The 17,696-nt window shown below is 38.9% G+C and overlaps 1 protein-coding gene across 6 annotated transcripts in view; it reads right to left on the bottom strand.

Annotated features, from left to right (window-relative positions):
- LYPD6B (LY6/PLAUR domain containing 6B) overlaps positions 1 to 17,696 on the bottom strand; it is a 234,418-nt gene that overhangs the window by 131,272 nt on the left and 85,450 nt on the right. For 2 of the 6 annotated variants that reach the window (XM_043894843.1, XM_043894840.1), the window contains exon 2: positions 9,739 to 9,815. The exons of the other annotated variants lie outside the window; for them this stretch is intronic. The gene's annotated coding sequence lies outside the window, so the exon portion shown is untranslated. The remainder of the gene's footprint in view (positions 1 to 9,738; positions 9,816 to 17,696) is intronic. 6 annotated transcript variants of the gene reach the window in all.

Consider the following 17,696-nt stretch of genomic DNA (forward strand, 5'->3'; position numbering starts at 1 on the left):
ATCTCTAACGTCTCCTGCATTGGCAGGTGGATTCTCCATCACAAGAGTCAGCTGGGAAGCCCCAATATAGTGTTACATGTCAATTATACCTCAGAAAAAAAGAGAGGCTGATGAGTTACAATACTCTAAGGTGCTGTGTCATTTGGAAGAGAGGTTATGATACTGATTAACTCCACTCTCAGTGGGGGGAGAGGAGCATGGCCTTAATCCACCTGAACATTCCCTCACACCCCAGACTTGCTCTCCCTAGTTGTAATCTAGGCAGGAAGGGGTGGGGGGTGAGCCCAGCAGATCTGATGCATTTCCTGACAGAACAGAACTGTCAAAACTGGGTGGGTTCCCTGAGAGCAGAGGAAGAGCCCTGAGCAAAGAAAACGCCTGGAGGAGAAGGAAAGGCAGAGAGGCTGGGCTGCCAAACTTTCAGCAGTCTCCAAAGTAATCTACTTACCCTGACCTGCAGGCTGGGTGTGGCTATGTTTGTGGAGGGCTTTGTAGGGGCTGGGCATTGTTTGACTATAGCAAACAGGCTTAGAGATGAGTGGTTTGTAAAGTTACTGCAAGGACTGGTAGGCAAGGATGTGTTTGAGTTTCTGGGTTTTGCCAATCAAGAGGTATTGAGAAGAGAAAAGTTCACATTCAACTGGGAAAGCCCAATTTCCTCCTGGAATATTTCTGTTAGATGCAGTCTGACCTCATCCACCCCCGTCAATGTTCCTGATGGGAAAATAAAAATCATAGCCAATACCTTCTTTCTTCAAAAGCTTCCTTGCAACCTGGTTATTTAGTTGAGGTCTTCTTCACTATTAGGGTCAGCACTCAGGAAAACAACCTAAAGAAGCTTCTTGTGGTCATTTCTTTATCACGTTTCATGACAACCTGGGCAATGGGACTTAAAGGGGGAGAAGGAGGTGGGAAGAGAGTTTCAGAGGAGCAGCACTGTAAGTGGAATGCTAACCTGTGGAATGCAGGTTCCCTTTTACTTAATCCTAAAGCAAACAGTAGAAAGGTCAATAGACAAGGAAGAAACTGCAGGACTCATTTCAATGCCAGCTCCAAATTATTTATAAACTATCTATTATTCAGATTATCTCTCCCTCTGATGAAGTCCATTTGAAGAATTAGTGAGTGGTGACAATAGTTAATAACTGCCATGTTACCATAACTTTAGAAGCATGAGAAATGATTCTACCCTGCTGCTGCCGCTGCTAAGTCACTTTAGTCATGTTCGACTCTGTGTGATCCCATAGACGGCAGCCCACCAGGCTCCCCCGTCCCTGGGATTCTCCAGGCAAGAACACTGGAGTGGGTTGCCATTTCCTCCTCCAATGTGTGAAAGTGAAGTCGCTCAGTCGTGTCTGACTCTTAGCGACCCCATGGACTGCAGCCTACCAGGCTCCTCCATCCGTGGGATTTTCCAGGCAAGAGTACTGGAGTGGGGTGCCATTGCCTTCTCCGATTCTATCCTAGAGAGCTGCTAAGAACAAAAGGTGTTGCCTAGCTGAGACTAGCAGGCTACTCCAGCATGTACACCTGCCCACGGGATCATATGACCCCTCAGTTACATAATGTGGGGCTTTTTTAGTTTGCTTTTTTTTTTCCCCCAGTTTTTAATTGGAGGAAAATTGCTTTACAATGTTATGTTGGTTTCTGCCATACAACAACATGAATCAGCCATAATTATATGTATATCCCCTTCCTCTTGAGCCTCCCTCCTCTATTCCACCCCTCTAGGTCATCACAGAGCACATAATATGTTTTGTAACCCCTGCCTAAAGGACAGACCTGTGAACTTAATATCAAACACACTATTTCCTGATTTTCCAACTTGCCTGTAGTTACCCTGAGTGTTGTTAACTATCTACTATGCGCAGCGAGAAGACAATGCCCAGTGAAAATACTGTCACTGATACTTACAAAGTATTTCTTCCAGCCCCAACGAGGACTATGTATTGGTAACCCCAAGGAGTACTGCTTTCAAAATCTACATTATTGAAGGAGCAGCACAGTGAGGAATTTAAGAGACATCTTTAATATTTTCAACCAATGAAAGTAATATTTTAAAAAATCAGTCAGCAAATATTTACAAGATTTCATCATGCTATATGCTTGGTTATGGCAGAAACATGAAGAATGGCCCTTGAATTCCATATAAAAGAGACCCAAACTGAAAAAGCACAAAGCAAATGAGCCAGACGGATCCCATTGGCTAATGTATCTCCTAAATATGAGCTCTTAAATAAACCAAAACCTCATGAATTCTTGGGGTGAAGATTCATAAAGTCTTCACAGAGTTAAAAGAGATGATTGCAAAATTCCTTCCTTCCTCTCTCCCTTATCCAGTGCACAGAGGCTGAGATTACCAGCCTCTTACTTTACTCCACTCAGTAATTGTCCAACTTGAATTATATACAGATATTTTAAAAGAAAAATGTGTCCTCAAGTCTCCCAATGTTGACTATTGTTTTTAGCGTGTTTTTTAGAAAACAACCAAAATAAAACCAAGGATGAAATCTTTAGATGTATCACCTTTAACCAATACAAACCAAAGCACATGTAGAAATGAATACAACCCAACTACAAAACCATTAGCACCCAAGCACTGTTTACAATAGCCAAGATATGGAAGCTACCTATAATAAGTGCCTGTCAACAGAGGAATAAAGAAGATGTGGTGGATATATATATATATATATATATACCTATATATAGATATAGATATATAGATATATATACACACACACTGGACTATTACTCATCCATAAAAAATAATGAAATAATATCATTTGTAGCAACATGGATGGACTTAGAGATTATCATATTAAGTATACAAAGATAAGTATCATATGATATCACTTATATGCAGAATCTAAAAAAACTGATACAAATGAACTTATTTACCAAATGGAAATAGACTCAGAGATATAGAAAATACTTATGGTTACCAAAGGGGAAAGGGCAAGAGGAGGTAGGGATAAATTAGAAGTTCAGCATTAACAGATACAAGCTACATAAAAAAGACAAACAACAGGGACCTACTGTGTACCACAAGGAACTATATTCAGTGTGTTGCAGTAAACTATAAAGGAAAAGAAGCTGAAAAAGAATTATATATGTGTGTGATAGTATATATAGTATATAGTCTATATACTATATATAGTGTATAGTCTATTTACAGCAGAGGAATCATATATTTATATACACACCAGAAACTAACGCAACATTGCAAATCAACTATACTTCAATAAAAATTTCTAAGTACATAAATAAACCAATAGCATTCCAAATAGTATGAATAAAACATACTATATGATGTTCTGCTGAAACCACGCTGCTGCCCAAATGAAGACTTATGTGGTGCTGCTGGTCAGAGTGCTGTAGCATGGGGCCCTTTCGAGCTCAGCAAGCATTTACCTCCACATTTAACGCAATGACTGTATTCTCCCACGACCTTCCCCACTGGAACGACTGTGAAACCTTTCTTCATCAACCTGCTCTGTCAGCATTTGGTCTTTAAATATAAATAGTTCTTTGGCATCAGATTAATTCAACTCTGACTTTTCTTAGGAGCACTCTACATTTATTTTGGTTTGACTTGATGCTAATTTGAACACAAACCAAAAACCTAAAGGCAGGCAGAGACACAAAAATCATGTCACAGGGCTTAGTTATGAGATCCAAAAATATAGAATTATGTCTAAATTTTTACTGCCATCCAAAGCGAAGCCACATTTTAAAATTCTTAAGGAAGAATCACAAACCCCCAAGGTCTACAAAGGCTCAGACTCACCTTCCAAAGTAAGAAATGCCCTGTGGAATGCCGTGACCAAGTTCTTACAAATAATCTGCCCTTAATGTGTCCTTGAAACTAAGAACAATGCTTAGATCAGAACCATGAAAGGTGAGGTCAGGTGCTGAAGGAGATGTGGAACAGCTAGGATATAGGATAAAATCAGAGTTGACATAAGATAATAACAAAAATTGCCAAGGAGCAAACACAGAGGCCAGCAGAGATGTGACTTGTCCCCACAAGTGCCAAGTGCCCTTTCTGAGGCCCCATACTCTCTCACTGTGTCTTAGTTTTCATAATAAAGAAAATGAAGTATTTAAGAGCTTTCTCAGAGACTACAGTTTATTTTTTTGATTAATTTTTATTGGAATATGGTTTCTTTACAATGTTGAGTCCGTTTCTACCATTCACTCTCTAGCAAAGTCAATTGGCTATATGTACACATATGTCCCCTCTTTTTTGGACTTCCTTCCTGTTTATCTCACCACAGAACATTGGGTTCCCTGTGCTATACAGTAGGTTCTCATTAGTTAGTTTTTATACATAGTAGTGTATGTATATCAATCCCAACCTCCCCTTCCCTTCTGTCCATTGGTTTGTTCTTGACGTCTGCATCTCTACTCCTTCCTTGGAAATAGGTTCATCTGTACCATTTTTCTGGGCTTTCCTGGTGGCTCATAGCATTTTTCTGGATTCCACATATATGTGTTAAAATACAATATTTGTTTTTCTCTTTCTGACTTACTTCACCCTGTATGACAGTCTCTAGGTCCATCCACATCTCTACAAATGACCCAATTTCATTCTTTCTTGTGGCTAATATTCCACTGTATATACGCATCACATCTTCTTTATCCATTCCTCTGCTGATGGACATTTAGGTTACTTCCATGCCCTGGCTATTGTAAATAGTGTTGTAAGGAACACCGGGGGTACATGTTTTGGACAATGGTTTTCCCTGGGTATATGCCTGGTAGTGAGATTGCTGGGTCCCAATTGGTAGTTCTATTTTTAGTCTTTTAAGGAACCTCCATACTGTTCTCCATAAGACGATAGTTTAGAGAGATATGAAACATAATCCAAACTTGAGATTCTACAAAATAGGCCCCGTAGTGCCATTGAGAGAAAGTTCCCACCATTGTGTTAGTTTTTCGTCATCTGCATCTTTGCCTCCACTAGCCTGAGATCCACTGTTTACATTGCTCTGTGGCCTGGGAGGGCAACCCCTGTAAACTGAATCACCCCAGTTCCTACGTCAGCTGACTTCTGGCCGGGTTGGGCCAATGGAAGCCCTGGTAGGAGATGAGAGCAAGGGAGGTGAGGGAAGCTGGGGTGCTTCGTTCCACTCCCCACATGCTCATCACTGCTGCTGGAAACTGCATCCCTCCACAGACCCAGCAGGCATTCGCTTCTTCCACTGCAGCTCTAAGTGCTCACGAAACACTTTCAGTCCAGGGCTGGCCACGGTTTCCCACTGCTGTTTTCTTGTTGGTTCTCTCACCTCACACACACTTCTATGAGCCGCCCTTCACTTAATTCTCTTCATTCGAACCAATGAGGTGAATTTCGTGTGTCCTGCTGGGATCATTACTGATACAATCATTAAATCTAGTCAGACAAATCAGTACTATATGAACGTCTAGGTGAAGATTAGACTCTCAAAAATTAAGATTAAAAAAAAAATCACGTCATCTATGAGAAAAGCACTCACCATCTATTAGGAAGATAATCAAACTGTAAAACTGGCCTTGACCTTCTAAGTTCATAGTGAAAATTTTAGCTTAAGAAAAACAGGAATTTAGGGGGGGAAAAGCTATATTCATGACAAAGTTGATTACATTTTCATCTACAGCAGAGGAAATTTTGGAAACAACCTTAGATGTCTAATAGTAATGCAACAGTTGAATTATGATAAATGAACTTGATGGATTATGATGTTACCATGATGTATTATTATAATTAAGATTTTGTAGTAGCAAACAATAGTAAGCAAAACAGATTTGAACATCTGAATTTTAATTATGTAAGAACAAATATGCATTTGCCTAAACATTCATAGGTGGAGCAGAGTTAAAGAATCCGTCTGCTAATGCAGGAGATGTGAGTTTGATCCCTGGGTTGGGAAGATCCTCTGGAGGAGAAAATAGCAACAACATTTCAGTATTCCTGCCTGGAAAATTCCACAGACAGAGGAGCCTGGTGGGCTACAGTCCATGGGGTCACAAAGAGTCAGACACGCCTGACTGAACACACACATAAACATTCGATAAAATTTCACAAAACTAAATTCCATGTTGGAGGATTCAAATCCTACTTCTTCTCTGAAATATCCTTAGAAGAAAAACAAAGGGCATAATACTCAGATTCATGGCTACGCCTGGTGACAAGAGAGGAGCATCCTGGGAGATCACGGCTCCTCCAGCCTCTATCCTGCTCTCCAATCAACAAACAACCTTGAGCAGAGCACTGAACTTCAGGCTCCATTTTTTTCCCTCTGCAATAGGACTGACTACTGTCCCACTCACAAGAATGCAAAGTCAATGAAACCTAAGGACTAAAAAATGTTTTTTGCTTTCCTGTACCTTCTCAGAAGAGGAGGAAGGCAACAGAGGATGAGACGGTTGAATGGCATCACTGATTAAATGGACATGAACTTGGGCAAAATCTGGGAAATGGTGAGGGACAGGGAAGCCTGGCGTGCTGCAGTCCACAGGGTCACAAACAGTCGGATATGACTCGGCAACTGAACAATAACAACCCACCTCACTGTATACAGTGACTGTATATGCTGACTCTAGCTGGGACAATGTACAGTGAAGGCATTTTCTCAAATTCTGTGGGGCAGGCCTTGTGAGCTCTGTTTCAGAGACTGAGCAGTTTCATTAGAAACCAGTAAGATGAACATCGTCATTTGGGGGCCTTCATCGGATGTTTTAAAATATGTTTCACGCTCCTCCTTAAAGAGATTCTATCTAGCAGAGTGATAACAGATTGATGGCCATGACCTTCTTCAAATTCTTCTAACTCCTTTCACAATGAAATCAGGGCTCTAGCTGCTGGTGTCTGTGGGCTGGGTGCCAAGGTGCTATAACAAGGGTTACATATCATCCCCTACCCGAAGACTATCATCTCAGTTCACTATTAATGTGCTAATACCACCAACAAACATGCTGAGAGAGGAGAAATCCAAGAGAAACATGCTATCCCCATTGCCAAGGTGTATTTTCTTTAAATAGCAGTTGTCAAAAAGGCAATGTCTTTGTGCTGAAGACAAACATGACACCATATCAACATTACAACAAAATGCTTTTACAGGCATAAAGCTCTTTATGCTTTAATTTTAAAATGATGATTTGATATCTTCCTGAATTACACATTTTAGCAGCGTTTCCTAGTCTAAAACATTTACTGGTCTAGAATATATATCAACTTGAAATACTGCCATTCCTATTTCATAGCCAAGTGGATGATAATTTTCTTTAATTACACATTAATTCCAATGTATTACCTGCATAGGCAGTTATTGTTTTAACAGGGTAAGGATTAATGGGCAGGTGTTCCGCTATAATTTCACTGAAGAAGAAATAGAGAAATTATACATGATTCATTTTCTTATTTCTCCAAGCTGAATAATATTAATAACACTGCCAACTTACATTTATAAAGCACTTTTCTTTTTCAAAGTGCTTTTGTATCTGGAATTACATTTTCCTAGATCTTTTACCCTTGACAAATCCTTCCAGATAACACACACCTCTACAGTTTTTCAACTCTCTCTCAGCTATATATTTTCTGTATGTGTGTGTTTATAATATATCAATGGGATATGGTGAGAAGTAATAGAATAACCACAACCTTTGGAGAAGACACACCTGGGTTCAAGTCTCAGCTTAACCACCTATTACACGTGTACTGTGAATATGCTAAGCTGCTTCAATCATGTCCTACTCTTTGCAACCCCATGGACTGTAGCCTGCCAGGCTCCTCTGTCCATGGGATTTTCCTGGCAAGAATACTGGAGTGGGCTGCCATTTCCTTCTCCATGGGATCTTCCCAGAGATCAAACCAGCATCTCTTACATCTCCTGTATTAGCAGGCAGATTCTTTCCCACTAGCGCCACCTGGGAAGCCCTACCTATTACATGACCTTAGATGAATTACTATGAGCGTCAGTTGTGTCAGATTTTAAATGGGGATAATATCACCTTCCGTCAATGACTATTGGCAGGACTAGATAAGATGTAACTCACGAAGAGAGTCTGACATGTAGCAGACACTCAGTAAATAAAACATATTGCTGTTATTAGCAGCTATTTTACTCTGTCAAACATTGTCTTGCTCCTGATTTATTTTCTGCAAAATATCTGGAATCATAGAAATTTAATGAAGTAGAATATCAAGAATAACAAAGTTAGTCCCAGAAAGTATACCAGAAGTACCACATCAGTGCGCTCTTGGACACCTTCTACGTGGAGGGCTCTTTCCCTGCCAACAGTCTGCAAAACCTCATCCATCTCATTTCTATCTGACTGTAAGGTTAACAGGACTGTGGATAAACCCCAGTGCTAAGTATCCGGCTTTCCAGTTTTCTAAGTTTAAAAGTATAGTGAGATGAGGAGGGAGATGGGAGGGAGGTTCTAAAGGGAGGGATATATGTATACCTATGGTGATTCATGTTGAGGTTTGACAGAAAACAGCAAAATTCTGTAAAGCAATTATCCTTCAATAAAAATAATTTAAAAAAAAAATATATATATATACTTGAATAAATAATTCTCCTTGATTGCTGTGGGAGCAAGCCTCCACAATGGCCCTCAATGAACTCACCTCTGGTAATCACATCCTTAGCAGTGCTCTCCCCTTCCTCCAACACAAACACACTGAAGCAAGGGCTGGTTTATTACACAACTAATAGAATTAGGTGGAAATGATAATATATGACTCCTTAGGCTATGTCATAAAAAACATTGGAGTGTCTGCCTTGGTCACCCGCTCTAGGGAAAGTCAAACACCGTGTCGTAAGGACACTCAAGTCATTCCATGAAGAGGGACCAACTTGCCAGCACCAGCTGGCAGCTATGAGTCACCTTAGACATCAATCCTCCAGCCTCCGTCAGGCCTTCAGATCACTGCAGCCCTGGCCAACAGCAGGCTACCATGTCACTAGAAACCCTCATACAGAATCTCCCAGGCAAGCCACTTCAGAATTCCTGAACCACAGAAACCATGAGAGACAATGGATGACTGTTGGTGTTTTAAGGAACTAAGTTTTGGAAGGCTCTGTTACACTGCAATAGATTATTATTATACTACCAAGGGTAATTTGGCAATAATATGAATTGGAATAATGTGGCCCCTTCACTGTAAAGCTACACAATCCAAAGAACATGTAGATAAACAACACATCCCTCCTATGCATGAGAAAGTGGCTTTAAAACAGACACTACTTTCACATTTTAAGCATCATTACATCACACATCATAAGCTAATCTCCTAAATCTGACACTAACTTCAAAAGCCTAAAAAAATAACATATTTGATTACATAAAAATGTAAAATGTCTAAATGGACAAACTGTAAGTAAAAATGTAATGATGAATGAGGAAAATCATCAGCAATGTAGGATAGACAGAGGCTAGGCTAGTTTCTCAAAGAATCTGACATCGAATCATCCATTTGACCACGAAAACATCCCAACAAAGTATATAGAGAAGTTATTAGAAGCTCCATTTACAGATGTGAAAATTGAAACAAGTTTAAACAGTTTATCTAGTTAATGGCAATATCTAATTCACTGTAACAAGGATAGTCTCCCAACAATATGAGCTTTGTTTCCACAACTCTATGCTTAACTTGGAAAAAAAAAATCATTAGCATCATTGATATCTGTGGTCATTATGGTATACATAATACATACCACAGAGTATAACACAACATGATTCTCTAAGTACCTTGCACAAAAGATAGCCCTTTGAAATAGCTGGGATCAGTCTCTTCAGACGTGTTCTTGGCAATGATTGGCTGACACCTAAAATGAAAGTCAACAGGGCTTACTTAGGATGGAAGGCTTGGGTTCTCCTAATAACACTTCAGGCTTCTTTCTCTGCATCTGTCACTGAAGATTAGCCCTCAAAGTAGCACTGTGTGAACCCCCTTCATGTTAAAAACGAACTTTAAATTTCAACATTCCCTACAGTCCTAATTTCCAGGCTGCTGACAGCTGAGCTTTCACAGAGAACAGCCTTGATGACTTCTGTGTTAAGCCTTAGGGTACAATTTCCTTTTCTCAGCTATGTGGGGTCTTGATATGGTTTTAGGACAGCAGGAAAGAGCTGTGTAGGGATTTTTTTCTTTAAGTAGTTACTTAATTCAGCAGCAAAAAATGCTAACATTTTTCAAAAAGAAATACATAGCCAAACCCTGGATTCCTAGATCAAAATGAAATATTGCCTGGCATTGAGATAAAAGAATTATTTATAAGACTTTTCTCCAAAGACTGTATATTCATAAAAAAAAAAGAGTTGAAAGAGCAATTAGCCATAAGCTCTTATTTTTTCTTTCAATTCTTAAATTCTATTCTGTAATCCTTGATTTAGAAGTTGGAGTGTGAGTAAGGTACTAAGTAACAGCTTCAGATGCTATCAGGTCAACCCCTTGAAGAACCTCTTTTAACAATTCTGCCCACAGCTTTCCTTCCCTTTGCTTTATTGTGTTTTCTGAGTGAAAGAGAAAGGAATTAAATTTCTAGAGTCAAGAAAAATGCATGCTGTGAGTGCTAAGTTGCTTTAGTCATGTCCGACTCTTTGTGACCCTAAGGACTATAGCCTGCCAGGCTCCTCTGTCCATGGGAGTCTCCAGGCAAGAATACTGGAGTGGGTTGTCATGCCCTCCGCTAGGGGATATTCCAGACCCAGGGATCAAACCCATGACTCCTGCACTGACAGGCGGGGTTCTTTACCACTAGCGCCACCTGGGGTACACACCCAAATCTGACAGTAGTCAACCAGTTACTATTCCATCTTGGAAATGAACAAGGATTCTTTTTCAGTCCAAAACCCTACATCTTCTCAATGCCTTATATAGCAAAGACACCTTATATAGCAAAGTTAATTGATCTCCTGGAAAAGTAACCATGTAGTTCACTCCAAGAAACCACCTAAACTCACTTTTTTTCCTTGTCAGTAAAAGCCCTACCTCAAGAACAGAGAAGGCTCCCAGATCTGTGTCATAAGGGAATGAATATGAGGATATATGAGTTTTAGTCCCAGATCACTTACTAGCTATTTTCCTATTTTAAAAAAAACACTAGAGAATATGTTGAGAGTCAAATGGAATAATACATATGAAAGGACTATACACTTGAATAGAGTTTGCAACATACTTTACCTAATAGGACTCCCCTTGGCCTATAACAGGAAACCATACATAACACTGCCCCCCTAACCAGGACAGAAAACTTCACTATGGAAGGGTCTGTCTTCCCATCCTCAAAGTTATTTATCTTTCTCAACTTCATGGCAGAATTTAAAACTGGAAGTTAACCTGGATATTCTTTTAATCTCACTGGAACACCATCCTATTTCCCAACCTAAAATACAACTCTCAGCAAAACCACCCAGGAGCACTATAGAGTTCTATGAAAACATTTAAAGGTTCTGCATTCCTCAAATAGAGGGATCATATAATGTATCCTCCACTTCTGAAAGGGAAAGGGGACGCAAAATAATGACACCAGGACCAACACCACCTTCTTTACAAGCCTCTAGTCTGTTGTCCCAGTCCGTTTCCAGTGGTTCTAACTTTTAATGACACAAGAAAAAAATGTATAGTTTGTCCACTTTAAAACATTGGAAACCACGGAAAGATAAGAGGAATAACAACAATGGACCAAGAACCTACTAATCTCCAGGGACTTAACATATGCTATCCCATTTAACAGTAACACTTAATGGAAGTAGTAAATTTTTTCTTCCAGTTTTATTGAGATATAATTGACATATAGCACTAGCGACTGAGCACACACATGCACTGTCGTTAAGTTTAAGGTGTACGGCATAATGGCTTGCACCATGAAATGATTATCACATTGTTTAGTGAACATTCATCCCCTCATACAGATACAACATGAAACATATAGAGGAAATTATTTGTTTCTTATGGAGAGAACTCTCAGGATTATTCTCAATTTATATATCATATAGCAGTGTTAATTATATTTATCACATTGTACATAACACCGCTAGTATTTATCTTACAACTGCAAATTTTCACATTTTGACTACCTTCATCCAGTTTTCCTTCCTCCCACCCCCTACTCTGGTTAACCACAAATCTGATCTCTTTTTCTATAGGCTTGTTTGTTTTTGAAGTATAATTGACCTATAAAACTAGGTTAGTTCCTGGTATACAACAATGATTTGATACTTCTATACATTTCAAAATGATCAAGATAAGTCTGTCATCTGTCACCATATAAAGATATTACATAATTACTGACTATATTCCCCACATTGTACAATTCATAACCGTGACTTATTTATTTTGTAACTGAAAGTTTATACCTCTTAATCTCACATATTTCTCTCCTCCTCCTACCTCCCTCCTTTAGGGCCACCACTTATCTGTTCCATGTATCTGTAACTCTGTTTCTGTTTAGTTATGTTTGCTCATTTGTTCCCTTTCTTAGATTCTACACATAAGTCAAATCATATAGTATTTATCTTCCTCTGACTTATTTCACTTAGCAACAAGTATACCATCAAGGGTGAAACAGATCACCAGCCCAGGTTGGATGCATGAGACAAGTGCTCAGGGCTGGTGCACTGGGATGACCCAGAGGGATGGGATGGGGAGGGAGGCGGGAGGGGGGATCAGGATGGGGAACACATGTAAATCCGTGGCTGATTCATGTCATGTCAATGTATGGCAAAAACCACTGCAATATTGTAAAGTAATTAGCCTCCAACTAATAAAAATAAATGAAAAAAAAAAAAAAAAGACCCTAGGTCCATCCATGTTACAAATGGCAAGATATCATTCTTTTTGTTTTTAAGATTATAAGCCCTTTATTTTCTACAGCATCAAACTCTCAAAATTTAACACAACGAATATACAGAAAAGTAGAATACAGTAGACCTGAAAAGCACTATGAACCAATTCAACATAATTAAGATTTATATAGTTTTCACACAACAGTAGGATACAAATTCTCTCCAAGTTCCCATAGGAACTTGACTGTAAACTAGGAGACACTGGAACATATCCAGGGACATAAAACAATGTGCAAAACTTTCATGGTCTAAAGGTATTGAAATCATACAGAGTCTGTTCTCCTATCACTGTGGAATTATGTCAGAAATCAATATCAAAAGATATTTGAAAATAACCCACATATTTTGAAGTGCAATGTGACACTTACCAAGAGAGATCTTTGACTTAGCCATTAAAAGCCTCGGTCAAGTAAGAAGGCTGAAAACTCAACAGAGGGTGTTTGCAGAGAAGAAAGCACTTAAGTGAGAAATAGCAAAATGAGAAATTAATATCACAGATACCTTAAGAACTCGTGTATTTGGTAATTAAATGTCCACTTTTAAATGATGGTTGTATCTAAGAAGTCATAACAAGGAAAATTAGAAAAAGATATCATTTTATGGCTGAGTAATATTCTATTCTGCATACAAACACACACATACCACAACTTCATTCATCAATCAATGGACACTTACGTGGCTTCCATTTCTTCACTATTGCAAATAATGCTGAATGCAAGGGTACATGTGTCTTCTCTAACTAGTGTTTTTGTTTTCTTAGGATAAATATCCAGGAGTGGACTTGCTGGATGACAAGTAGCTCTATTTGTATTTTGTAAAGGAATCTCCATACTGTTTTCTGCAGAAACTGCATCATTTATTTTTCCACCATCAATGCACAAGGGTTCCCTTTTCTTCACATCATTACCAGCACTTATTATTTGCTATCTTTTTGATGACAACCATTCTGACAGGTGAGAGGCAGTATGTCACTGTGGTTTTGATTTGCATTTCCCTCCTTATTAAGTGATGAAAAACATGTTCTCATGTACCTGTTGGCCATCTGGTTGCTTTGGGGGATTTTTCTTTTTAATGCTGAATGGTATGAGATTTTTGCATATTTCGGATATTAACCCACTATGGGATACACTGGATATATCACTTGCAAAAATCTCCCACTCAATGAAAGCCTTTCCATCTTGTTGAACGATTCCTTCGCTGTGCAAAAGCTTTTTGAGTTTGATGTAGCCTCATTCAATTTTATTTTATTTCCCTCACCTGAGGAGACATGTATAAAAATATATTGCTAAAACTGATGTATATTGCCTGTATTTTCTTCTAGAAACTTTATGGTTGTGGGCCTTATATTAGTTAATCTATTTTGAGTTTATTTTGTTTAGATGTGAGAAAGTAGTTCAATTTGATTCCTTTGCGTGTTAACTGTCCTGGTTTCCCCATTAAAATTTACTAAAGAGGCTATATTTTCAATATTGTTTATTTTCACTTCCTTTGTCATATATCACCTATGTAAATGAGGGTTCATTTCTGGGCTCTCTATTCTCTCAGAAAAGAGAGCCCAGAAACGAACCCTGATCTGTTCCACTGATTTGTCTATTTCTGTGGCAGTATCATACTTTTGGATTATTGTAGTTTTATAATATAGTTTGAAATCAGGGTGTGCAAAATCTCCAGTTTTGTTCTTTCTTAAGATTGTTTCGGTTATTTGGGGTGTTTTGTGTTTCCATACAAATTTTAGAATTCTTTATTCTAGTTCTATAAAAAAAATGCCATTGATATTTTGATAGGAATTGCATTAAATCTATAAACCATCTTGGTTAATATGGTCATTTTAACAGCATTAATTCTTCTAATCTATGAACACAATCTAATCTATGTGGTTTCTTTCCATCTGTTTATGTTGCCCTTGCTATCTTTCATCAGTGTCTTATAGTTTTCATTCATTTCCTTAGAATGATTTGTAGGTATTTTATTCTTTTTGATGAATTGGTAAAAGGAATTGCTTTCTTACTTTCTTATAGTTTGTTGTTAGTATATAGAAATGCAATGGGTTTCTGTATATTAATTTTATATCCTGCAACCTTACTGAATTTTTTAATGAGTTTAGTAGTTTTCTGGTGGTGTATTAAGGATTTTCTATGTATAATATTGTATCATCCATAAAAAGTGCCAGTTTTACTTCTTACTGTCCAATTTGGATTTCTTTTCTTTTCCTTGTTTAATTTTTAAACATAGAGCTTTCAATACTACGTTGAATAAACATGGTTAGAGTATGTATCCTTGCCTTCTTCCTGGTAATAGAGAAATTGTTTCAGCTTTTCACCATTCAGTATGATGTTACTTGTGAGTCTGTCATAAATGGCTTTTATTATGTAGAGGTAGGTGTCCTCTATACCCACTCTGTTGACAGGTTTTATCATAAATGGATGTTGAATTTGTCAAAAGTTTTTCTTCTGTCCTCTTGTGATTTATTATATTTAGTGTTATGTTTGGATCTCTTTTGAGTGTTTATTACAGATTTTTGGTTTGTGGAGTTTTTATGCTATATATATATACTATATATAATTGTTTTAAGTTTCTGATGTCTTGATAGCAAATGCATTTTTAAAACCCTGCATTTGTACTCTCCTCCCCTCATGATTACTGTTTCTGGTATCATATTTTATATCTAATTGTTTTGTGTGTCTCTTAACTGCTTATTGTAGATATAGATGATTTTACTATTTTTATCTTCTAACTTCCCTACTAACTTTGGGTGTGGACAATTTTCTACATTTACTGTATATTTGCCTTTACTGATGAGCTTTTTTATTTCTTAATTTTCTTATCTCTAATTGTGACCTTTTCTTTTCTCCTAGAGAATTTCCTTTAACAACTATTCTAAAGCTGGTTTGATGGTGCTCAATTCTTCTAGCTTTTGCTTGTCTATAAAGCTTTTGATTTCTCTGTCAAATCTGAACTAGAGCCTTGCCAGGTAGAGTATTCTTGATTGTATCAAAAGGTTTTCCCTTTCATCACTTTAAACATATCATGCCACTCCCTTCTGGACTGCAGAGTTTTTGATGAAAAGTCAATTGATAGCTTTATAGGAGGGCCTCTCTGATAGCTCAGTGGTGAAAGACTCCACCGGCCAACACAGGAGACATGAGTTTGATCCCTGGGTCAGGAAGATCCCCTGGAAAAGAAAATGGCAACCCACTCCAATATTCTTGCCTGGGATATCCCATGGACAGAAGAGCCTGGCAGGCTACAGTCCATAGGGTTGCAAAAAGTCGGACACAACTTAGCAACCAAACAAAAAACAACAACAAACCTTATAGGAGATCCTTTGTATGGTATTTGCTGCTTTTCCCTTGCTGCTTTCAGTATTCTTTCTTTAATTTTTCTCATTTTGATTACAATGTGTCTTGGTGTGTTTTCCTTTGGATGGGTGGGACTCTGAACTTCCTATATTTGGCTGACTTTACCTTTTCCAGGTTAAGGAAGTTGCCAACTATTATCTCTTCAACTATTTTCTCTGTCTCTTCTCCTTCGGAGACCACTTCTGAGACCACTTCTGAGACCGATATCCTTCTGTGAATGTCGGAGCATTTGACATTGCCCCAGAGGTCTCCAAACTGTCCTCATTTTTCACTCTGTTTTCTTTTATTCTGTTCAGCAGCAGTGATTTCCACTACTCTTGTCTTCCAGCTCACGGATGCATTCTTCTGTATCATTTAGTCTACTATTGATTCCTCAAGTATATTTTTTATTTCAGTTGTTGTGTTCTTCATCCCTGTTTGGTTATTGTATATACCTTTTTAACTCTTCTTTAAAAACTTCTAACTTCTCATTCTATACATTCACTCCTTCCTAGTTCTTTGATCATCTTTACTATCATTACTCAGAACTCTTTCTCGGGTAGATTGACTATCCACTTTGCTTAGTTCTTCTTCTAGGGGTTTTTCTTTTTCCTTCAACTGGAACATGTTCCTCCACTGCCTCATTTTGTCTAAGTTGCTATTTGTATGGTTATGTGTGTGGAAATTTAGTCATGTTTCTCAATCCTGGAGAAGTGGCCTTCTCTGGGACATGTCCTATGCATCCCAGTAGTGCACTCCCCTCTCATCACCCAAGCTCTAGGGGTTTTCCCCAAGAGGCTACATGGGTCTCTCTGTTGTGGCAGACTATATGGATGGTCTGGTAGGTTTGGTTGGCCCCTCATGTGATTGGTTTCCAGGCCCTGCCTTGTACAGATGCTGCTGGCTGCAGTTTAGTGGGGCCAGACATGAGGTAGCTCATTGTAGAACCTGAGAAGGCCCAAGGGCTAGTGCTGGCTCATGTTTGGGTGAAGTCAGAGTCCAGAAGGCTCTGGCTGTTGCCCACCCACTGGCAGGTGAAGCCAGATTCTGGGGCTAATCCCAGACTGCTGCTACTGCTAAGTCACTTCAGTCATGTCCGACTCTGTGCGACCCCATAGACGGCAGCCCACCAGGCTCCACCGTCCCTGGGGTTCTCCAGGCAAGAACACTGGAGTGGGTTGCCATTTCCTTCTCCAATGCATGAAAGTGAAAAGTGAAAGTGAAGTCGCTCAGTCGTGTCTGACTCTTCGCAACCCCATGGACTGCAACCCACTCAGCTCCTCTGCCCATGGGATTTTCCAGGCAAGAGTACTGGAGTGGGTTGCCACTGTCTTCTCCAATCCCAGACTACCGGAAGGCAAAGCTGGTTCATAGCGGGCCCCAAGGATCCCAGAGCTCAATCTCCTTTAACGCCTCTTCCTCATCTACCCTGACCTCTAAATGTTGGATAACCCCAATTCCCAGCCTTTTTTCATTCTCCATCTATACTTACCCCTAGGTGATCTCATCCAGGCTTTGCTT

The sequence above is a fragment of the Cervus elaphus genome, chromosome 33 (genome assembly GCF_910594005.1).
Source record: "Cervus elaphus chromosome 33, mCerEla1.1, whole genome shotgun sequence".
Lineage (NCBI taxonomy): Eukaryota > Metazoa > Chordata > Mammalia > Artiodactyla > Cervidae > Cervus > Cervus elaphus.